Consider the following 25,236-nt stretch of genomic DNA (forward strand, 5'->3'; position numbering starts at 1 on the left):
TTTTTCAGTTATCATGCACTGGGGACATCTTTAATTTGAACCTTCTATATGGTGGACTTTTGGCTCATTCATAAGACCTACTTATCACCAATTTTTCTCATTATGAGCCATATGTTTTTTCACTAAGGACTATATATATATGTTTTTTTCACTAAGCACAGTCATATTTATTACAGCTCACTGCATACGTTGTCATTTTAATTTGATTTACAGGTTTTGCAGATAGCTTGTCATTATATATTAGCGCGATCTGCTTTCTGTTTTTGTACCTATATCATTTATAAATGTATTAAAATGTAAGGATCCCAACACTGAACCTTGGGGTACACCACTAACAACCCTAGACCATTCAGAGTATGAATCATGACATTATGGTAATTATAGTACAATATGGGGTTACGTTATGGAAAAGTTGTTTGTCGAAACCTTGGCTGTCCATGTAGGTATCATTATAATTTGAGGTACAGTATATATACATGGACTCTGTAGAGATATATATGAACTGACATATATAGTGATTTAGAATTGGGCCCTGTCAGATTCCAACTGATTAAATCACATCATTGTGTCAGTATTAAGCTATAAAAGCTGCTTCCAGGAACCATTTAAAAGGATACAGCAGTAAGGGAGCAGGTATCAGTAAACCTCCATGAGAGAGAGCCAGCCCCTACCAAAAGAGGACAGCTATAGCTATCCTCCATGCACAACAAAGCAGAGAAGCCCAACATCAGCACAGTGGGTAGCCAGCAACATGTTTTAGAGACCCTGATAAAGGGGGCGAGGGCAACGCCAGCTATCATCTATTGATAGGTCCAGCTCTCTTCCCTGGAGCTTTACTGATCCAGTTCTCTGACATCCCTCTGGCAGAGGTTACATGATTCACTTTTGCATCCTGAACCTACATTTTCTTAAATAAATTGATATCTCTTACTGATACCTGCACCCTTGCTGCCTGTGTTCTTACATATTTACTAACTTGATCAGTCCAAGATCTGATGTAAGAGCTGCAGGATATATCTCCCCTTCTGAGGCAAGTGGCCATTCCACTAGAGACCTTCCTTGGACTTTGCTTTGTAGGAGCATTTGACATCGAGCGCGTATTTGTATGAATTCACTGTATATAAATCAGTGTTTTCGGGAAACAATTGACTGAAGAAATCTATTCGGAGGACATGGTCAATAACACATAAATCAATTTCTCGGAGTATAAAACATGCTTGACATGACATCAGTATTGAGTTTCCATTATACTGCAGCTGAAACCAACTTGCGTGAAATGACAAACAGATATATGGTATTAGCAGGAGCGCAGAGCCCAGCGGCCGGATGTTTAATCAAACATTTGCATCCTCAGAGTAATTGAGCACGACAGCAAGAAAAATCAACCCTTACTTGCCCTGAAAGTCATGGTTTCCTGGGTATAATGAGGATTCAGGACAATATCCACTTTATTGTATTGTTTATACAAACTATTACAAGAAACAAACCTATTTGACTGGGTTTGGCTATTCAAAGAAATTGAGGCAAAGAATTTTTGAAACCATTGTATATCGCTTCTAGACCCCTAGTCTCCTGAATTTTGAGTAAGACATTTTTTTTTGCATGAATTTTCCTCAAAGATCTACTTGCTTCGCTGACATAAGGCCATTGCCAGGGATGTCTGCTGGTTAAAGTCCTTTGGCATTCGAAGCATAGCTACCAGGTCTGCTCCCAACACCCCTAAACTAATATGGCTGGAGCCTGCATATCCGTACATACAGTGGCTGGCACAGGGTACAATATTAACACCCACTCTCCTCCGGCCTTGGATCTCCACATTTTGGTCCTAAGAAAACCAAACAAAATGAAGAAGTCTTGTGACATGTTTTAATCAGTGTGATATACTCATAATCAGCATGTTAAAATAGAACCAGGTTTCCATTAACTTTGTCTTAACCAAACTCTCCTTTCGATCTGGGAGTTAAAATAGTTTCTAACTCCTCAAAAGTCCAAATTGTATTCTGCAAATTGTCGCTTTTATTAGAGCACTAGAATTATGTTTCAGGAAAAAAGCATTGTGTTAATTTGGCGCTACAAAAATTAGCAAATGCACAACTTTAAAAATATATATATACGAACAAATAGTGAACGAAGAAGTAAATAATTATGGGGCTACATAACCTAAAATAACCTTTTTTCAATACTTTACACATTTAATAAGAATTTATGAATTAAAGGGTTACTAAAGGAAAAAAAAAATTCTTTAAAATAACAAACATGTTATACTTCCGTCCACTGTGCAGTTCGTTTTGCACAGAGTGGCCCCATCCAGGTCTTCTGGGGTCCCTTGGCGGCTGTCTCTGGTCCTCCCCGCAAGAACTCACCACATTCATGTGAGAGAGCTTGCATAGTGATGAGTCCTTGCGGGCGCGCTCCCGTGATACAGCGAGCGGCCATAGCCGCACACTGTATCACTCGGCCCCGCCCCTCGGCGCGCCGCATCACTAGATGTGATTGACAGCAGCGCCAGCCAATGGCTGCGCTGATCTCAATCCATCCGCTCTAGCCAATCAGCGGCCAGGCTGAGCGGCGAAGAGGATCTCGGGACTGAGCGTGGGACCTTCGATGGGTCAGGTAAGTAAAATGGGGGCTCGGGGGGGAGCGGCATCATCAGATGTTTTTTCACCTTAATGCATAGATTGCATTAAGGTGGATTTTTTTTCCTTTACAACTCCTTTAAGGCTGCTACAGATGTCAGATGCTGTCAGATTTCACACTGACATCTCAGTTCTGCAGATTACACTGGTAATCATTTGTTCTCCACTGTTGTAGACAGCCATTCTCATAGCTTTATCAGTAATGCTCAGGTCGGAGAGGCAGCAGTCACATTGACAGCAGAGCTTCACTGGTTGAACAGGGAGAAATGCACCCTCTCTTTCTAAACTGCAGGACTGAGATGTCAGATTGACAGCTCAGTTTTACACAGTGTAGGAGACGGCTGGACAATGTGGAAGCATGAGAGGGCTCCTGTCCAAGATGCACCCTCTCCCCAGCATTGAAGGTTCCTGATCTAAGATGGTTCAGTTTATCTAGAGCAGGGATCTCCAAACTATGGCCCTCCAGTTGTAAAACTCTGAGGCCGCGTACACATGGTCGAACATGTCCACTGAAACTAGTCCGCAGACCAGTTCCTGCAGACATGTCCGACCGTGTGTACGGCCTAGCGGACAGGTTTCCAGCGGACAAAAGTTTCTTAGCAAGCTAAGAAACTTGTCCGCTGGAAACATGTCCGTCGGACATGTCCGATGGTTAGTACACCTAATCGGACATGTGCGCTGGTTATGACGTGTAACCAGCGTCCCGAAATCCTGCGCATGCGTCAAATTGATTCGACGCATGCGTGGAAGCATTGCACTTCCGTGTTCGAGAACGTCGGTGTCTTCTACGTCACTGCGTTCTCTGTCCGCGGGGATTTTGGTCTGATGGTGTGTACACACATCAGACCAAAAGCTCCCAGGAGACATGTCCGATGAAAACGGTCCGCGGACCGTTTTCATCGGACATGTCTCCTTGTGTGGCCTGACATTCATATACTTGACTAGGCATTATGGGAATTGTAGTTCCCGAACAACTGGAGGACCATAGTTTGGAGACCCCTGATCTAGAGAGAGGGCTTTGCCAGGGGGAGTACTGTGACCTTTGTGAGAGCTAATAAATAGGTTGCACCTTCACATTACTGAGCATGCATACGCTAAGCATGAAAATATATATGAAGGCAGGTCTACTTTAAAATGGACCTTCTGCCAAGAACAAAGAAGTTTAAGAACTTCTTTAAGGCTTTAATTGGGGTCTGTGTCCTCGCTTGTGATGATTTTTTGGAACTTTCTGTCTAAGTAATACCCAGGACATTACTGCGAGCTAAACTTCATGTTTTCCCTCTCTGGAGAGCATTCTTATATATATTTGAAGAATCCACAAAGAGCTGTAACATTGCTGTTGGCCTTTGTGTCCTCTGAGTAAATATATATGGACAATATTGAGCTCCTGAGATCTCCTTTTATATTTAGTCTCAGTTGTCCTTAAGTGTAATACATTTGAATTTATCAGACACCCGTAATGGAAACAAAAATAAGGAGTGCAATAAATGACATATCAGTAACAGAATGTTCAGAAGAAGCATTCTTAGTATGACTACTGTTCCGATGTTGCTGAACAACATCTATCAGTGTCCCTCAGGCACATTTCCTTACACATCCTTTTTTGCAGCATATACTATAAACACAGTTGACATGTCTTAAGGTGTGACTTGGCTTTATTCATCATCACCAGTGGTTTATTAGTTTTTGTATGTGAACCTGTTTAATTCACACCCTCCTCTTACCTCACTGGCTTAACAATGTTTTAAAACCATATACACTGCTCAAAATCATCAAAGTAACACTTTTGAATCAGATCGCTTGGGATATTGATCTGGTCAGTTAAGTAGCAGAGGGGGAGGGGTGTATACAGAGGGGGTTGTTAATCAGTTTCAGCTGCTTTGCTGTTAATTGAACGTAACAACAGGTGCACTAGATGGGCAACAATGAGACAACATGTTTTTTAGGTGGAGGTGTCTGACATTTTTTTCCCTACTCATCTTTTCTGACTGTTTTTCACTAGTTTTGCATTTGGCTAGGGTCAGTGTCACTACTAGTAGCACAAGGCGATACTATAAAGGTTGCACAGGCAGGCCAACTCCTCCAGGATGGCACATCAATACTTGTCATTGCCAGAAGGTTTGCCGTGTCTCCCAGCACAATCTCAAGAGCATGGAGGAGATTCCAGGAGACAGACAGTTACTCTAGAAGAGCTGGACAGAGCCGTAGAAGGTCCTTAACCCATCAGCAGGACCGGTATCTGCTCCTTTGTGCAAGGAGGAACAGAATGAGCACTGCCAGATCCATACAAAATGACCTCCAGCAGGCCACTGGTGTGAATTTCTCTGATCAAACAATCAGAAACAGACTTAATGAGGGTGGCCTGAGGGCCCGACGTCCTCTAGTGTGCTCTGTGCTCACTGCCAGACACTGTGGAGCTTGATTGGCATTTTCCATTGAACACCAGAATTGGCAGTTTCGCCACTGGTGCCCCATGCTTTTCACAGATTAAAGCAGGTTCACCCTGAGCATATCTGACAGACGTGAAAGGGTCTGGAGAAGCCGCAGAGAACTTTATGCTGCCTGTAACATCGTTTAGCATGACCAGTTTGGTGGTGGGTCAGTGATGGTCTGGGGAGGCATATCCATGGAGGGACGCACAGACCTCTACAGGCTACACAATGGCACCCTAACTGCCATTAGGTATCGGGATGAAATCCTTGGACCAATTGTAAGACTCTACGCTGGTGCAGTGGGTCCTGGGTTCCTCCTGGTGCACGACAATGCCGGCTTCATGTGGCGAGAGCATGCAGCCAGTTCCTGGAGGATGAAGAAATTGATACCATTGAATGGCCCCCACGCTCACTAGACCTAAATCCAAAAGACCACCTCTAGGACATTATGTTTCGGTCCATCCGGTGTCGCCAGGTTGCACCTCAGTCTGTTCAGGAGCTCAGTGATGCTCTGGTCCAGATCTGGGAGGAAATACCGAAGGGCATCATCCGTCATCTCATTAGGAGCATTCCCTGATGTTGTCAGGCATGCATACAAGCACTTGGGGGCCATACAAACTACTGAGAACCATTTTGAGTTGTTGCAATGAAATTTCAGCAAAATGGACTAGCTTGCTGCATAATTTTTTCACTTCGATTTTCGGGTGTCTTTGAATTCAGCCCTCTGTAGGTGGATAATTTTAATTTCCATCAAAGGATGTGCCATCCTTTCATTCCTAACACATTACCCAGTCCATATCAGTATAGATTTCCAGCATGAGATTTTTTTCCCGTTGAGATCTAATATGTTTTCAAAGTGTTCCTTTTTTATGCTTTCTTTCTTCTATTTTCTGGTGAACCAGCCAGTAATGCCACGTACACACGATCAGTTCGTCTGATGAAAACGGTCTGATGGACCGTTTTCATCAGACGAACCGATCGTGTGTGGGCCCCATCGTTTTTTGTATCCATCAGTCAAAAAACTAGGAACTTGTTTGAAAATGATCTGATGGTTAAAAAACCTATAGAAAAAAACGATCGTCTGTGGGTACGTCCATCGGTTAAAAATCCATGCATGCTCAGAATCAAGTCGACGCATGCTCGGAAGCACTGAACTTCATTTTTTTCAGCACGTCATTGTGTTTTACGTCACCGCGTTCTGACATGATCGTTTTTTTAACTGATGGTGTGTAGGCACGACTGATTATCAGTCAGCTTCATCGGATATCTGATGAAAAAATCCATCAGACCGTTTTCATCAGATGAACTGATCGTGTGTACAGGGCATAAGTCTGTTGTTTTCCAAATAAGAAGCTCTCCAGCAGAATTTATCAGTTACAGAGATGAGACAAACCGTTTAATTCTAACAATGTAGGGTATTACTCCAACACACTGCAAAACTGATCAGAAGTGTGGTCATGGGACTTCCAAAAAGCAATGCAGTTCTAAACTGTGTGACATATATGACAGGATGTGCATGAGGTGAGGCATGTAGTCACCCTTGACATGAATCTATGTCAATGATATATACAGGAAGAATATTATAATGTAAACCTTTACTATAGAACTGGAGGCTCTTTTTTTTAAAGATTTGCATAGAATCTTTCCTCACATAGTGTTGCTCTTATATTAGGGGACAGTCCCCTGATTGAGGACACTGTCCCCGGACCAAGTCTGTCCCTGGTTTTGTCCCCAGATTGGATTTAATAGGGGGCAGGGGCAATTTCAAAGACAATCAGTGCAGAATTTAAATAAAAAAAATTATATTACACACCCCCGCTCCGCCGTGCCTACTAACATAGGGGGGTTGTATTTTTCCCATTATCTGTGCCCCTTTCTGATGGTCATGTGCTGGTCGGAGCAGAGGGAATATTTCTTCAGTTTCAGGCGCATGCCCATTCAGCTTCGCTCGCATGTTCTTCTGCCTTGGCTCAAATCCTGGCCAGCCAACTGCCTATCTCCTTGCCTTCCCTGGCGGAGTGATCTTCCTCTGTTCCCCATCCAGTAGTAGCCGGGGCCCGGAGAGTAAGACTTGAGAGGCTGTGAGGTGGGCGGCGACGGGCAGAGAGTAGCTGATTGTTGCCATTACTAGTAAAGAAAAAATATGTCCCCGGATTTCATTTTAAAAATCTGGTCACCTTATCTTATATAACAGTATAACAAAAAAGTGTGAAGCTGTTATGGAAGCAATAGTGGTCTTTTTTTTCAGGCCCGTAAACTGTAACTTCACTTTTTCAATCATCATTGACAATTTGTATTCCTTATGCTGGTAGCATTAGTAAATAAATAGTAAGGTATATTACATTTACTTGTTTTAAACTTTTTTTTTATCCATTTCTTCAATTACTTCCTGGTTTATATGCCTAGGCAAATGATATCATACATTCCAGGAGTCTTCAGGAGGCGAGGAGGGGCTTTCTCAGCTAAGCACACCCTCCTGCCTGCATGCCTGAGCTAAGGGCGGATGGATTCCAGGAAGTAACTGCCAGGGCCAAGACAAGGGGTGGGTGGAAAGAGCCGTTGCCTTGGGCGCCATAGGTTCACTGACAAAAGAAAAAATTGCGCTTATCACAAAAAATATAAATAAATAAATAAATATATATATAACAGTCGATGTCAACCAGAAATTACACCGACACAAATGAATAGGGAGGCAGCAGCTCTTGTGCAGATGCACTGGAGAGATATAGGAGAAAATAGGGGTTTTAGAGCTGCGCCATAGCACCCAGACTTTAGTATGATCAATAGTCCATATATATATTGTGGTATATCCTCAGTGGGAACTGTGTTGGTGAAAGGAAAGTCTATGTCCTTCTAATCATGGCATAAATCTGCTACACATGAAATGCTTCAGTCACCACCATGATTCCACAGCACACTTCACTCTTCTGTGAGAGCCCACCACCACTAAGTTCAAGCAGCTTACCAGACAAACTGCAATAAACAGCATTCGGCTGTGACCCAGCCGCGGCCTTTGGGGAGAGATCCCACTCCCTGGATCCGAATCTGCACCCTTTGCTCCCGCAGCCGTGACAGAACACACCGCCCAGTCATACACAAAGATAGCAAGATATAGTGTAATTCCGTATGGATATTTTATTAAAACCAAAAATAAGAGATGTACTCACATTTTAAACAGTAAAATCGTGCGTTTTAAAATGAGTTTGTTGCCGGCCGGCGAACACAAAGCGGAGCCCTTCATCCTGAACGCGATGACGTCACCGCACGTCCTCCCAGACGCGTTTCGTCATTGGACGTTGTCAATGGGATAGGGCATAGCAGTGACTCATCCTTAATATATGCTCAGACCTCACCATGAGGTGTGAGCGGGGTACTGAAGACCCCATCTTGGTCGAGGGCAAAAATGCCAATACTCGGCCGTGATACAGTACCTAAGCTTGTCTGAAGAATAGAAATTACAAAAAACAATCAGGCTATATGGCGGACAGGCACTGCCAATCATATTGCGTTAATAAATGTAAGGAAAATGGATGTTTAAGTTGGAAACACGGGAAAAAAGAAATTCCTATATTTAAATAGCAATCTAACCGGGATGTTTGGGAGGAGGAGATCCATGATAGATACATTCCCCACTTAACCTCTCTAGGGCGACATCTAGTGGATTAATGGAAAAATGGCCACAAAGAAAATAAATTAGATTCAATTATGTGTGGATAATAGCTACCTAGGCAATTGATAGCTGCCAATGCTAGGAGCCTTATTGAGGTCTTACCAGACCAATATGCACATTGCATGTGTATTGATCGTGAAAAAGTTACAAAAATATATATAAATATATAGATTATCCAATATTATAAAAAGTGAAAATATTTTCTTTTTTCTTTATTTATTTTCACTTGACAGGAGCAGTGACATTGGCAGTGGACAGTGGCGCACAGTTTGGCATGTTTGCCCTGGGCACTGGGTGACCGTGTCCCGACACTGGTAACTGCTACATGAATCATCTGCCCTTACACAGGATGGCCAGGGAATGCCTTTTAAATGGATTTCTCAGCAAATTAAAGCATGGAGACATGGATAGATGAGGGAGTTTGCTTTAAAATTTAAATAAATCGTTTTTTGCTTTGTGGTGCTCAGATGTAGTGTAGATTTGCTTTAAAGCAAACCTGTACTGATAGAAAGGTATAGGCTTGTATGCCAGCTGTCTGGCTGTCTTTGGCTTTAATACTTCTGGGTCTCTAAACAATTAAGCAATAAGTGAAGTCAAAACTGCATACTAGTTCTAGTAACAAGAAGTATTGAAACCATTGGATCAGCATGAAGCCAGGCAACACGAGGAAAGCAATTCTGACTTAAATTTGACGTTCAAGCTGATTTTACAATGTCAAGCAGTATGTGAACAAGGAAGGCTCACAGAAATAATTTCCCCAGTCCAACATTATTTACATTTATAAAAACACCCTCAAAGTCATCACTGATGTAAATTAATGCATTACACGATAAGGAAACGCTCAATGCAATTTGCCCTTGGGAAGTTTTGGATATATAGCAGCTCAATTAAATAAAGTATTAACACACTTGTGAGTCTGCCAGTGGTAGGGCTACCATTACAGCGTCTTTGATGGCTCTAATGAAGAGACGCTGCCTTGAAATGCCAAGATATTAGAAATCAGCCTTTGAATGAAACCCTAATGGACAAATGAGATGTTCCTTATGGAAATAATTTAAGAAGCGTGTCTTTATACAACTTCTGTGAGTACAATATGTTTATTTTAATAGATTAAAGCTTTTTTGATGATCTTACACTATACCAGGGCACTCTCTGTTTCATTTACAGTTCAATTAAAATGTATCTAAAGCCATTTTTTTTCCATTTTGGATAAACTACGGAAGGGTTAGAACCTTAGTCAAGTTTTTGTTACTTGCTGTTTGAGTATGATCTCTGGTATTCAAAGTTTTACTAGAACAGGGATAGCAGTGAAATCTTTCAATGGGGTGGGGACTATTGTTCCAGTGACAGCTGTCTAACAGGGGATTTCTCCTTTATGGGACAGTCTTACTTTTTGTTGTGCCTCCATAACAGAATGTGAAGAAAATTCTCCAATGGGACACATAAAGAATTACATAACTGGAGTTTTGTTGTGGCAATGTTTGTATAGTTACATTGGTCCACCTTTGACCATTGTAAGTATATATGTGTGTGCTATACCCATGGGACCCCCCTGGAATCTGGAAATCACTGTAGTTAGCATGGCTACTACAGTGATCTCCACTAGCTTCCAGGTCTGGCTACTACTGGTGATCTCCACTAGCTTCCAGGTCCAGGTAGTACAGGTGATCTCCACTAGCTTTCAGGCCTGGCTATTACATTGATCTCCACTAGTTTCCTGGCCTGCCTACTACAGTGATCTCCACTAGCTTCCAGGTCCCTCTAGCACAGGTGATCTCCACTAGCTTTCAGGCCTGGCTATTACATTGATCTCCACTAGTTTCCTGGCCTGGCTACTACAGTGATATCCACTAGCTTTCAGGCCTGGCTACTACAGTGATCTCCACTAGCTTCCAGGTCTGGCTACTACAGTGATCTCCACTAGCTTCCAGGCCTGACTACTACAGTGATTTCCACTAGCTTCCAGGTCTGGCTACTACAGGTGATCTCCACTAGCTTCCAGGCCTGGCTACTACAGTAATCTCCACTAGCTTCCAGGCCTGACTACTACAGTGATCTCCACTAGCTTCCAGGCCTGGCTACTAGAGGTTATCTCCACTAGCTTCCAGGCCTGGCCACTACAGTGATCTCCACTAGCTTCCAGGTCTGGCTACTAGAGGTGATCTTCACTAGCTTCCAGGCCTGGCTACTACAGTGATCTCCACTAGCTTCCAGGCCTGGCTATTACATTGATCTCCACTAGTTTCCTGGCCTGGCTACTACAGTGATCTCCACTAGCTTCCAGGTCTGGCTACTACAGTGATCTCCACTAGCTTCCAGGCCTGGCCACTACAGTGATCTCCACTAGCTTCCAGGTCTGGCTACTAGAGGTGATCTCCACTAGCTTCCAGGCCTGGCTACTACAGTAATCTCCACTAGCTTCCGGTCCTGGCTACTACAGTGATCTCCACTAGCTTCCAGGCCTGGCTATTACATTGATCTCCACTAGTTTCCTGGCCTGGATACTACAGTGATCTCCACTAGCTTCCAGGTCTGGCTACTACAGTGATCTCCACTAGCTTCCAGGTCTGACTACTACAGTGATCTCCACTAGCTTCCAGGTCTGGCTACTACAGTGATCTCCACTAGCTTCCAGGTCTGACTACTACAGTGATCTCCACTAGCTTCCAGGTCTGGCTACTACAGGTGATCTCTACTAGCTTCCAGGCCTGGCTACTACAGTGATCTCCACTAGATTCCAGGCCTGACTACTACAGCGATCTCCACTAGCTTCCAGGTCTGGCTACTACAGGTTATCTCCACTAGCTTCCAGGCCTGGCCACTACAGTGATCTCCACTAGCTTCCAGGCCTGGCTGCTACAGTGATCTCCACTAGCTTCCAGGCCTGGCTGCTACAGTGATCTCCACTAGCTTCCAGGCCTGGCTATTACATTGATCTCCACTAGTTTCCTGGCCTGGCTACTACAGTGATCTCCACTAGCTTCCTGGTCTGGCTACTACAGTGATCTCCACTAGCTTCCAGGTCTGACTACTACAGTGATCTCCACTAGCTTCCAGGTCTGGCTACTACAGGTGATCTCCACTAGCTTCCAGGCCTGGCTACTACAGTGATCTCCACTAGATTCCAGGCCTGACTACTACAGCAATCTCCACTAGCTTCCAGGTCTGGCTACTACAGGTTATCTCCACTAGCTTCCAGGCCTGGCCGCTACAGTGATCTCCACTAGCTTCCAGGCCTGGCTGCTACAGTGATCTCCACTAGCTTCCAGGCCTGGCTGCTACAGTGATCTCCACTAGCCTCCAGACCTGGCTACTACAGTGATCTTCACTAGATTCCAGGTCTGGCTACTACAGTGATCTCCACTAGCTTCCAGGTCTGGCTACTACAGTGATCTCCACTAGCTTCCAGGTCTGGCTACTACAGTGATCTCCACTAGCTTCCAGGTCTGGCTACTAGAGGTGATCTCCACTAGCTTCCAGGCCTGGCTACTACAGTGATCTCCACTAGCTTCCAGGTCTGGTTATTACAGTGATCTCCACTAGCTTCCAGGCCTGGTTATTACAATGATCTCCACTAGCTTCCAGGCCTGGCTACTACAGTGATCTCCACTAGCTTCCAGGCCTGGCTACTACAGGTGATCTCCACTAGCTTCCAGGCCTGGCTATTACAGTGATCTCCATTAGCTTCCAGGCCTGTTATTACAGTGATCTCCACTAGCTTCCAGGCCCGGCTGCTACAGTGATCTCCACTAGCTTCCAGGCCCGGCTGCTACAGTGATCTCCACTAGCTTCCAGGCCTGGCTATTACAGTGATCTCCACTAGCTTCCAGGCCTGGTTATTACAGTGATCTCCACTAGCTTCCAGGCCCGGCTGCTACAGTGATCTCCAGTAGCTTCCAGGCCTGGCTACTACAGGTGATCTCCACTAGCTTCCAGGCCTGGCTATTACAGTGATCTCCACTAGCTTCCAGGCCTGGCTATTACAGTGATCTCCACTAGCTAAATTGTCATACATTTGACATTTCCAAATCACATGACAAGTCGCACGTCCACTGCCCTACTGACACCGTCCACTGCCCTACTGACACCGTCCACTGCCCTACTGACACCGTCCACTGCCCTACTGACACTGTCCACTGCCCTACTGACACGGTCCACTGCCCTACTGACACCGTCCACTGCCCTACTGACACCGTCCACTGCCCTACTGACACCGTCCACTGCCCCACTGACACCGTCCACTGCCCCACTGACACCGTCCACTGACACCGTCCACTGACACCGTCCACTGCCCCACTGACAGCGTCCACTGCCCCACTGACACCATCCACTGACACCGTCCACTGCCCCACTGACACCGTCCACTGCCCCACTGACACCGTCCACTGCCACCGTCCACTGCCCCACTGACACCATCCACTGCCCCACTGACACCGTCCACTGGCTAACAGTGTCCATTTTTAAGGTAGGCTAGTTTCATATTTTAACTGACATTTCTTTTATTAATCGAATCATATTTTGAGATAACACTAATGCTTTTGTTTTATTTAACCATGGCCCCTTTAAGTCCCCCCACTGTTAATGCAATTTGGCCACAGCCACTGTTCACCGTAGCACACCTCTCTTTGGGTAAACCAAAAGGTGTCCCAGGTATTTTATAATCCTATAGCGTGTACTACAAAAAAATTGCCGTGTGCCGCGAAAGTGTTTGGGTTTGGCTTGAAGAAAAGGTGGCAACCCTACAGTGAAATCACACTGATGTGCGGCTTTGAATACGCACTGAAGTAGTGCAATTTCAAAGCCATATCAGTGTAAACTAGGGCTTAATCTGCTTTTTTGTATGCATACAACAAATATAAAAATAGTAAAAATAACATTTCTATTTATTTAAACAGGAACATTTTTAATTTGAAATTTAATGGTGCCATCCAGGAAATTATATATTATTTATTGGAAGCAGAAAATACTTCTCCGCAAATCATATTTGTACAAGAGACACTCAGATATGAAGTGTTTTATAGCCGCTGTTTCTTGACTGGTGTGTGCTTTAATACAGAGCCTCATTGTATGTTATTGAGCAAATATAATGAGCTATTCATAGAAGCCAGCATTGCATTATGGACCTGCAAGTAGCACAGCAGTCGGTTTTGTGAAAGTGTACTTTCCTTAAAAAAACTATGGCTTTTTTAGGGCTCTCCCGGGCCAAGGGCTCCCTTGCTGTGCTGTATGTTAAAAAAGTGTGGACGCGGTTGGCAAAAAAATATTTCATGATAGAAGGTGCCTTTAGATGGCTAAACACAGCAGTTTTCTACAAACATCAAATAACGCAGAAGTGTCCTGAATTATTTCCCAGCAAAATTCCGTTGTAATCTGTGATTTAACCACCTACTGTAAGGACCAGAAGGGCGCGGTCGTGCGACATTGTACTCAAACAAAATGTATGTCCTTTTTTTTCCACAAATAGAGCTTTCTTTTGGTAGTATTTGATCATCTCTGCGGTTTTTATATTTTGCGCTATAAGCAAAAAAGAGCGACAATTTATAAAAAAAAACAATAGTTTATACTTTTGCTATATTAAACCCCCCCCCCCCTCCCAAAAAAAAATGTCTTCATCAGTTTAGGCCAATATGTATTCTTATACATATTTTTGGGATAAAAAATCCCAATGAGCGTGTATTGATTGGTTTGCGCAAAAGTTATAGCATCTACAAAATAGAGGATAGATTTATGGCATTTTTATTATTTATTTATGTTTTACTAGTAATGCGATCTTTAGCGGCACTGCGACATTGCGGCGGACAGATTGGACACTTTTTTGGGACCAGTGACATTTATACAGCGATCAGAGCTAACAATAGCCACTGATTACTGTATAAATGTCACTGGCAGGGGAGGGGTTAGCACTAGGGGCGATCAAGGGATTAATGTTCACTAAGTGTACTGTATCTGTGGAGGAGCAGCATTGTCACCCTTAGCCACTCGATTTGAAATACAAACACCTCCTACTTTTATCTCCATTACATAGGCATGAAGTGTTCTGTAATTAAAGTGAAGTATGGGAATGTTTTTTATGTATTTTTAAATCATACCAGTACTTACCTAGGTGAATGCAGCGTTGGTCAGATGCTGCATGTGTCCCCTGCCGGCTCTGAACTAAGAACTGAGCGATTAAACACCAATCTCTTGGTTCTCAGAGCTCCCTGAACAGAGAGCCGGTGACTGTCAATCACCGGCTCTCTGCTCTGCCCCCCCCCCACTCATTGGAGTGCTGGTCTGTGGAGGGGGTGGGAGCAGCCGACTCAGGCTCTCAGTGGCTCGCTAAGAGGCTGAGCCACTGCCGGTCCTGGCATGTGTGCGGATCCCGACCATATGGTTGCAATCTTTCCTGAGCCTAGACCGGCTCGGTGACATCAGCCGACAGGGGGCTTCAGCCCACTATCTGCTGAAAACGGGTCACATTAGTGCAGAACGAGCTGCACTCCTGTGATCCACAGGAGAATCTTTGCATAATTTTAATATCCTTGTAACTTCCTGTGCACTAAACTTAAATATCAAAAATTTTTATCAGCTTTCCCATCTATCTAATGTTAACCACGTGCCGACCACTGCACGCCGATATACTTCAGCAGAATGGCAGCGGTGGGGAAAATGGACGTACCTGTACGTCCCCTTTAAAAAAAAACGTGCGGTGGGCACACGCAAGCCTGCCGCACTCTCCGCGACCGTGAACTCAATGTTCATCAGCGGCCCACGATCATGTCACGGAGAGGCAGAACTGGGGGGATGCCTGTGTAGACAAGGCATCTCCCTGTTCTGCCTAGTGACAGGACACTGATCTTCTGCTCCCTGTCATCGGGAGCAAAGATCAGTGTCGTGTCACTGGTAGCCCAGCCCCCACACAGTTAGAATCACTCCCTAGGACACACTTAACCACTTCCTCACCCCCTACTGGTTAACCCCTTCCCTGCCAGTGTCATTTACACAGTAATCAGTGTATTTTTATAGCACTGATCGCTGTATAAATGACAATGGTCCCAAAATAGCGTCAAAAGTGTCAGATGTGTCCGCCATAATGTCGCAGTCACGATAAAAATCGCAATCAATATACGCTTATTGCTCGGAAGAATATACCAATCAATATACGCTTAGAAGAATACATAACGGTCTAAACTGAGGAAAATTTTAATTTTTTTTTTTATATACTCTTTGGGGATATTAAAGCAAAAAGTAAAAAATATTGCTTTTTTTCAAAATGTACGCTCTTTTATTGTTCATAGCGCAAAAAATAAAAACCGCAGAAGTGATCAAATACCACCAAAAGAAAGCTCTATTTGTGGAAAAAAAAGGACATAATTTTTGTTTGGGTGCAACCACGCAATTGTCAGTTAAAGCGACGCAGTGTCGAATCGCAAAAAATGGCCTCTTCATTGGGCAGCCAAATCCTCCAGGGCTGAAGTGGTTAAAGGAGAGGTACAGCCAAAGCTCATTTTATAGATTCTGTTGGGATCTATAGTTTTTTGTTGGTGTTTGCTGAACAAAAAGGACAGGAGTACATGCAATTCTTCTTTCACAGCAGCGTATAGCAACACAATACACTGCATTGCGACATGCTGCAGTGAATAAAAATGAATGGAATGTCAATTTGTGACATTCCAGTAAAATAGAAAGAAAAAAGACAAAAAATGTAATCCAGGTAATCAGTGCATTGGCAATGTGTACTTCACAGTTTACACCAGCATTACAACATGGCTGCTAGTGCGAACCAGCCCTTATATTATTGCCCATATAGGAGTTATATGGTCTGCTATGGCTGTCGTTATGCCCATGAGAGTCATTGAGAATGCAGAAGATAGGTGCACTTCCCTCCTGTGCTTCTACCGATTCACCACTGCGATCGGTGAGTCGGAGAACAGATCCGCCGGTCCCGGGTTCCTACCATAGAGATTTCCAGCGGACCAGATGGTTGCTGGAGTCTCTATGATCGCTCAGAGGCCGGGCGCAATGTTATGACATCAGGCCCGGCCTCTGCATTCAAAAAAACAGCGCCGCCTCAGCGCTGTTTTTGTTTTTTTAGGCTTTCCAGCCTAGAGGTGAGATGTGGGGTCTTATTGACCCCATGTCTCACTGTAAAGAGGTCCTGTCATGTCATATTCCTATTACAAGGGATGTTTACATTCCTTGTAATAGGAATAAAAGTGATCAAATTATTATTTTATTATTATTTTTTTTAGTATAAAAATAATTTTGTTTTAAGTAAAATTAACAATAAATGTATTTTTTATTTTTTTAAAGTGCCCCTGTCCCCGTGTGCTCTCATGCAAATACGAACGCATATGTAAGTCCCACCCACATATGAAAACGATGTTCAAACCACTTATGTGAGGTGTCGCAATAATTCTAGCCCTAGACCTCCTCTGTAACTCAAAACATGTAACCAGTAAAAAAAATTTAACCGTGGCCTATGGGGATTTTTAAGTACCGAAGTTTGGCGCCATTCCACGAGCGTGTTCAATTTTGAAGCGTGACATGTTAGGTATCTTTTTACTTGGCGTAACTTCATCTTTCACATGGTTACTGGTAATGCAAAAAAATTGGGATAACTTTACTGTTTTTTTTTTTAAATCATGAAACTATTTTTTTTTTAAACGCGTTTGAAAAATTGCTGCGCAAATACCGTGCAAGTTTAAAAGTTGCAATGACTGCCATTGTATTATCTAGGGTCTCTGCTAAAAAAAACATAAATACCATATTTATCGGCGTATAACACGCACAGGCATTAAACACGCACCTTAACTTTAGGAGGGAAGTTGGTTCTATGTAATTTTCTAGCAAAAAAATTATGATTTTTACATGTAGGAGCGAAGTGTCAGAATTGGCATGGGCGTGAAGTGGTTATAACCAGACGTTTCTTTTTCTTTTTGGATTGAGTGGAGAGGGATTAGATTGCTTGTCCGTCTTTATTGCTGTCTGTGCCCCGTTAATGAGATTCCCCCTCTCTATTCGTCCTGTTTACCATTATCATTGAAATTTAAAATAAAAGAAAATCTCAAATTTTGGGTTGTCCACAGAAAAATAATAGAGGGGAAATCTTGTAATGGGGACGGTAGTTTCTGGTGACCTGGGGATCCCCAAGGAATTACCTTAATTTGAAGAGGGATTTCCTCTCACTTCCTGTTTGGCTATGGGACAGAATCTCCACAATGAGACACGGATGGCGCAAAAAAAAAAAAAAAACAGACTGTGGTTATAACGCTCCCTTGCACTATCCACAGTAGGAAAAAAAATGCCTAGCCTACAGTACTACTTTATTCTGTGCCCTTTGCTCCACCATGTATTACCAGCAAATGAAAAATACAGATGTTGATACACTGTGTCAGTGCAGCTGCGGCGACCAAATTGACAGCTATGGGACTGCCGGCATGGGAAGCATGCCCTTACTGGTAAAACATGGCCCTGCACGGATTAAAATGCCCTGTGTGAACGAGGCCTTACAATTAAAAAAAATGGATATTGGAAATGACACATTGAATTTTTTGCTTATTATTCTTGAAGACAGGGAAGCTAAAGTATTAATTAGAACTTTATTTAAAGGGGTTGTAAAGGTTAGTTTTTTATTTTCTAAACAGGTTCCTTTATGCTAGTGCATTGTTTTTTTTCTTTGTTTTCTTTGTCTGAATTTCTCACTTGCTGTTCCTCCTCAGTAAGCTGTTCTGACTGACTAATCCCCATGGGGTCATGGGGGCAAGCTTACTGAGGAGGAACAGGAAGTGAAAAATTCAGACAAAGAAAAAAAACATTTAGAAGGGAAATTGAAGGAAAAGGTAAGTGAACCAACAATGCACTAGCTTAAAGGAACCTATTTAGAAAATAAAAAACAAACCTTTAAGCTTGATTTTATTTGAAAGCCAGGGTAATATCTTTGAACAACTTGGCCTAGTGGAGGCTGCTGCACAGAAGACTCACAAAACTCACTGCAGCTCAACTAATAGTCATCTCTTCTTTCTGTGAAGCAAGACTGGGTTGCCAGACAGAAATACATAGATAGCCTGCATAAAATGTAGGTTGATTACAGTTCCACCTGCCAGCTACAATGCTATAGGACAAACTAGTGATGTAGTATAGGGTGACCAGACATCCCCGGTTTCCGGGGACAGTCCCTGGAATGAGGACACTGTGCCCGGAGCCAATCTGTCCCTGAATTTGTCCCCGGATTGCAGTGGCATGGAGGCATCTGGTACTCTCGCCCCATTTGGGGGGGCGCAAAATCTTTTATTTGCCCCCCCCCCCCCCAAGTGTGCTGTGTTGCATGCCCAGGAACTCCTGTAGTCGAGCCTGTCCCGCATGATCCTTCTGGTGAAGGCGGCCCATGTGTGTGAGTTCATCGGAGGAGAGGGGCAGTGCAGAACAGACAGTAGCTATTGGAGAAGCTCTTGGCAGGGGATACTGAGGAGTGGCTGAGTGTCGGGAACAGTACCTGGTGCTGGTGAGAGCCTCGCTCCAATAGATTATTATGGCCATGGAGAGGTGAGCAAAATCAACCGATTAACACTGTTCATGGGGGGGGGTGCAGGAATCAGGTAGGTCAGTGTAATGGTCAGTATAGAACTCAGGTAGGTCAGTGTAGTGGTCAGTATAGGAATCAGGTAGGTCAGTGTAGGGATCAGATAGATCAGTGTAGGATTCAGGTTGGTTAGTGTAGGAATCAGGTAGGTCAATGTAGTGGTCAAGTAGGTCAGTGTAGTGGTCAGGTAGGTCAGTGTAGTGGTCAGTGTAGGAATCAGGTAGGTCAGTGTAGTGGTCAGTGTAGGAATCAGGTAGGTCATTGTAGTGGTCAGTGTAGGAATCAGGTAGGTCAGTGTAGTGGTCAGGTAGGTTAGTGCAGTGGTCAGGTAAGAATCCAGTTGGTCAGTACTAGTGTAAGGCACTCAGGGAGTGCTAAAAGTCTGGCGGGGGGGGGGGGGGGGTACACATTTTTCCCCTGTCCCAGGCGCTGACAACCCACGCTACACCACTGACTGCATATATAATTTGAGAAAAATATGCGTATGAAATAGTTTACCATTTGCCAATAAAAAATATATCCCCAGATTTCATTTAAAAAATCGGGTCACCTTAATGTAGCACCTGGTGGGTGGAGCCACAACCTGCGGCAGGGGCCATCACTCCCAACAGTGTGTTAGATGCTGAAGTTTCCACACCTAGCCATTCAAGAAAGTGAAGATCAGAGGCAAGGGCAATGCATAGCTGCCAGCTGTCCCCGATTTCGAGGGACTGTCCCTCATTCGGAAAAAAGTCCCCTTTCCTCCTCATTTTGGTCTGATATATATTATATATAAAATTCACTTTTTATCTATCAAAAAGTGTTTCCCAGTGCTGCACCTTACATCCAATTTCTAAATTGCTGCATTTGTAAATTTCAATAACCAGTATAAAGGAATAGTAGTGGTATAAAAGCACAATGTTTAACCAATTTTTTTTTACAATTCTCCTTTAAGGGGGTGTAGCAGAGGGGTGTGTCTTATGTCTTAATACTTTTGCTAATAAGTGTCCCTCATTCCCATCTCAGAAAGTTGGGAGGTATGGCAATGGGACAAGTAAATATTATGCCTCTTCCATTCCACAGACAGTATAAAGCGTACATAGTAGTATTTCTCCTTGAAGAGTCTTTATCCTATTTAAAACTCAACTCCCGCAGGAATAAAAAATAAAAAAATAAAACACACAAACAAATACAAATCTGTGTTCATCATTAACGCATTTTAATAATATTTTTTATACAAGCAGTATAAGTACCTGAATTTGTCCTGGTATCAGCCTCCTACAGTCCCTGTACAGCACAGCTCAGACTGATGGAAGGAGAAGCAGCTCAAAAAGCCAATCCCTTGTGTTTTCAGTGCTCATGTTTAACAAGGGGAATGTCGATGGGAGAAAAGTGTAGAGAGATGAGCTCTGCTTCTTTTTCATTCACTGTCCAGTCACAGGCTGTGATAGGGAATAAGAGTAAGGCCCCGTACACACGGTCGTTCCAAACCAATGAGAATGGTCCGACGGGCCATTTCCATCGGTTCACCGCTGAAGTGGCCTGAGGAAAAAGCCGAACGTAAACGACGTAAAAAAATGCGCCGGGCGGACTTACGTTTCTGAATCGGCGTATCTACCTAATTAGCATATTCCTTGCGTAAATATACGGAAGCGCCACCTAGCGGCCAGCGTAAATATGCAGCCTAAGATACGACGGTGTAAGACACTTACGCAGGTCGGATCTTAGGGAAATCTATGCGTAACTGATTCTATGAATCAGTCGCATAGATAAGACAACACAACTCAGAGTTACGACGGCGTATCCGGAGATACGCCGTCGTATCTCCTTTCTGAATCCGGGCCCGTATGTTCAATATATATATATATATATATATATATATATATATATATATATATATATATGACAAAAATATCATGAATACAATATCAATTCATCTAACTAGACAAACCGATCACTATCAATAGCCCAATATAATTTTATTGATAAATGTTTTTTTTGGTCAGCCGTTTAAGTGTTACTAAACCTACAACAGTAAAACCAGTCTGTATATGCAAAAAAGCATGCTTGTTATACTCACTGTGGAACCTACGGAGTTAATCCTCTGAATTGTGTAAAAAGGCTGTTTGATCCTGTCTTCTCTGATTCTCCCCTTCTTCCACTCTCCCTAAGCCATCTGCTAATAGTACATAGCTTTGGAGGCATTCTACACATGCTCAGTTTGGTGTGTATTGCTAGAGAGGATTTTTTGGGGGGGAGGGTGCATGTGATCAGCACAGGGCCAATCAGCCATGTTCAGACAGAAAGTCAGGGGTCATACAGCCTCATAGAACAGTCAGAGGAGAATGTAATATCCTCCTTCAAGATTTAACCAGACACTGCTAGAAGTCACAAGACTGCTATATACTGATGATAAGAAAAAGTATTTAGCAGTTTATATTTACTAAAATAATTGCATTTCCATGTTCTGTGTGAGACCAGATATAGTGAATGCAGGGTCCTGGGTTTAGTAACATATTAAATAAAACACTGAGAGCAGGTATTTGAATAATGGCCCAGTGTAATTTCTGGATACACATGGAGTTGTCCAGGAAAGAATAGATGACAGGGCATAGCCTATAGCAGGGAGTGAAGAATCCGTCCTCCTGACACATATGACTCAGAACTGATTACAACACTTGCTTCTTGCCGGTTTTATCCAAGAAACCTATTCAAACTTAGCTTGGCATTTGCAACATATCCGAATGTTAATGTTTGTGGTATTATGAAACAAAGATGACTACAATGGGAGTGAAGTGCTTGTACATAGGGTTATCATCATTCACATGTGACTAACAGCCTCTTATTACCGTCTGCAAGCCATAATACCAGCAGGACATGTTTGCTGGATTGCCAATGATTCTTAACAATGAGTAATAACACAATAATGTAACCAGAAACTTGTCTAATCTTCAAAGGCAATCTATATAAAAATAAATGATATTTGGATAAGATTTCCTTTTTTGAAAATGCTGATTGCCTGGCTGTTATGCTGATCCAAAAGGTTAAGTAAACACTCGCTGACCCACAGATCAGTCATTCTGACTGTCCTCGAACTTCACTAAGCTGCATTTTTTGGTCTGTGATTTAGAAAGTTTTCAGACCAGAGAAAATCAGCCAACTAGCATTCTCATAAGGAGATCAGCAATGACAGCCTCTCAGAACAGATTTCCTTTCAAAAGAAGGCTTATCCACATCCATATGTAGAAAACCCCCGAGGGAGCTGCTTTTGTTTGTTCAGTCCGTTACTCTGCCTTTTTAACCCAATGAACTGTCCCAGCCCCTCTGGCACACCTAGCAACAGGGATGGACTGGCCACTGGGACTACAGGGTGTTTCCCGGTGGGCCAATGGCTCAGTGGGCCAGCTTCAGTGACAGCGGACCGCCGCCCCCCTCCGCTCCTCTGTCTCTCCCTTCCCGCAGCGCTCACCTGGGGGGGGGGGACAAAGAACAGCGGACTCAACAGCTATGGCCTGGGAGTTTCTCCCTTCTGCCTAATCTTGTCCCATAAGGGGGGCACCAAACTGATTCTATGCCCCGGGTGAAATAATGAAATAATGTCTAGCTTCCCCACTGGTACTGCCTATAAGAGTACCAGTACCAGCCGTTCTACTCTAATAAAGTAGAACGGCTAGTGGCTAGGGGGAGAGGGGGCTTGGGTGGCCGGGGGGGGGGGTGCGGGAGTTGTCCGGCCACCATGGGAGAGACCTGTCAAAGTGGGCCAGTCTGGATTAAGTCCAGGGCCAAATTTTTGTCCCAGTCCAGCCCTGCCTAGCAATGTGATTATTGGAATAACTCAGCAGGAATACACAACACGGTTCTTCTTGTAGTTTACTTGAAGAAAAGTAAAATTCAGGTTAACATTAGTCAGCCAGGACCTGTGTAAGTACCCAGGACTTGGTTGAAACAGTCAGGAACACTATGCAAACAACGATAGCAATAGGTAACAATATGTACAGATTAAGTAGACTCCCCAATAACTTTTGGTGTGTGTGGGATGCTGTGGCTGAAGGGGAACCAGAGGCCTGCCTATAATGTTTCTAGTACACACCCAGTGAAATGATCTCAATACCCGTGGTGTATCCCCTTTAAGAGCAACCAAGGCAAAGCATTGTGGACAATATCTGGATGTGGTATTCTATGTAAAGCATTAAAGGTTCCTCGGCGAAGCCCCCTCACCAAATCCTGTACACAGTTAGCGGTCCTCCCCTGAGCGATCGATCGAACTTAGATGCAGGTGTGAGGCAGTGGCATTGAGTCCTTGAGCTGTTGCAGGGTGTCTTTCTTTAGCATGAACAATATGTTCCTCTGGGCTGGAGTTGTAGGCTGTGTGTCCCCTGGTAGGCCGCGATTCCACACACACACACATAGAATGCAGATGCTCTCTTGATGGAGTGCAGGTAAAAAGAGGCTCTGGCCTAGTTCCTCTGGCTTTTTATCTCCTCCCCAACAGTCCTTTGCTGCTGTCTGATGATTGGCTCAGGCTCTTCCAATAGGTAGTTTACAGACAACCTCCAATAGGGAGTTTACAAACAAGCAGTTCTGAGAGTCTGTGTGAAGAGAGAAAGGGGGGTGAAAAGCCCTGTCCTCTAATAGATTAGATCAGTCTGCAGGAATACCTGCTACACATATTATATTTTATATACAGTAAAACTTCTTCAGATTGTGAGTAACATGGTTTACGAGCGTTTCGCAATACATGCTGTTTTTTTTTTTAATCCTGACTCGGTTTGTGAGCGTTGTCTTGCAAGACTAGCAGGGTTCAAGCCTCTGGGGTTTGCAGTACAGCATTTGGCCAGAAGTGCGGGGGCACCGGTGACACTCAGAGAAACTCAGAGCCACTCGGAAACTCAGAGCCACTTGGAAACATTCAGAAACACTCAGTTTCTCCTGTATTGAATTGTATTGTCTGCCCTAACATTGTAAAGCGCGGCGCAAACTGTTGGCGCTGTATAATAATAATAATAATAATAATAAGCAGCAGGCGCTGGACAAGGCAAGTATAAACTCTTCCTTTTCAGAAAAAAAATGTTTTGAAGATTTTTTTTTTTTTTTCAGTGACAGGGTCACTTTAGGTTTTATTACATTTACATGTGTATTTAAAAAATAGAATTATGGTTTATTTAAAAAAAAATAAACGTTTTTGTGAATGTATGTAGTCACATCAACAGTACAAGCTGGTGGTCTTATTTTAGAGTATGTAGCCCTCTAGTGGATAAAGTTATCTCTGCATTCAGAGTTTTAATATTTCTAGAATTTCTGTTAAAGGGAAACTATAATGGTTTGGGGGTCAATTTTCTTTTAAAGCGGTATTGAACTGTGGTAGGGGAGGGGAGGGTGCGGGAGTTCTTGGCATTGGAAATTAGGGCAAAACAAGTGAGTTTGTGCTCTTCTGTCAATGACAAGTCCTATCTATCCACTTCTGTTCCAACACTGGTTCTTGTGGTCCTGTTTCCTTTTTCTATACTTTCATTAGTGATCAAGCACTCAGTGATCAGCAAACTCTGCAGCGATGAGCTGGGGTATGCACCCGCTGTGTATGAGCCTTAGGAAGCATAGACTAAATAAAATACCACTAGAAGAAGATGAAGCAGTTTTTTTTGGGGGGGGCAGAGAAGACTTTCTATGATTCTGCTACAAAAAAATTAAACTTTCTAGAATTTTTTATTATTTATTTTTTCTGTTTTTACTTTATTATTTTATACTATGTTTTTTAACCAGCAATGTAAAGGTTTGGCTAAATTTTCTTGTCTTCTTGAGATTGCTTATCAGTCAGTTGTTCTTGAAACTCGTTTTCATTTGTAAACAGAAATTGTGTGCATGTAGAAAAAATAATATAAATAAAAAAATGTAGCAAGATATGTTATTGGTTTCTATGGGAATAAACTAATTTTATTCATATTTTTCTCCCATCCAGTT

General features: G+C 43.3%; 1 protein-coding gene across 2 annotated transcripts in view; it reads left to right on the forward strand.

The window, feature by feature from the left end:
* LOC120926880 (non-compact myelin associated protein) overlaps nt 1-25,236 on the forward strand; it is a 97,612-nt gene that overhangs the window by 55,959 nt on the left and 16,417 nt on the right. The window contains exon 1 of one of the 2 annotated variants that reach the window (XM_040337173.1): nt 9,359-9,820. The exons of the other annotated variant lie outside the window; for it this stretch is intronic. The gene's annotated coding sequence lies outside the window, so the exon portion shown is untranslated. Of the gene's footprint in view, nt 1-9,358; nt 9,821-25,236 lie in introns of those variants that run through there. 2 annotated transcript variants of the gene reach the window in all.

Source organism: Rana temporaria, chromosome 2, assembly GCF_905171775.1.
Source record: "Rana temporaria chromosome 2, aRanTem1.1, whole genome shotgun sequence".
Taxonomy (NCBI): domain Eukaryota; kingdom Metazoa; phylum Chordata; class Amphibia; order Anura; family Ranidae; genus Rana; species Rana temporaria.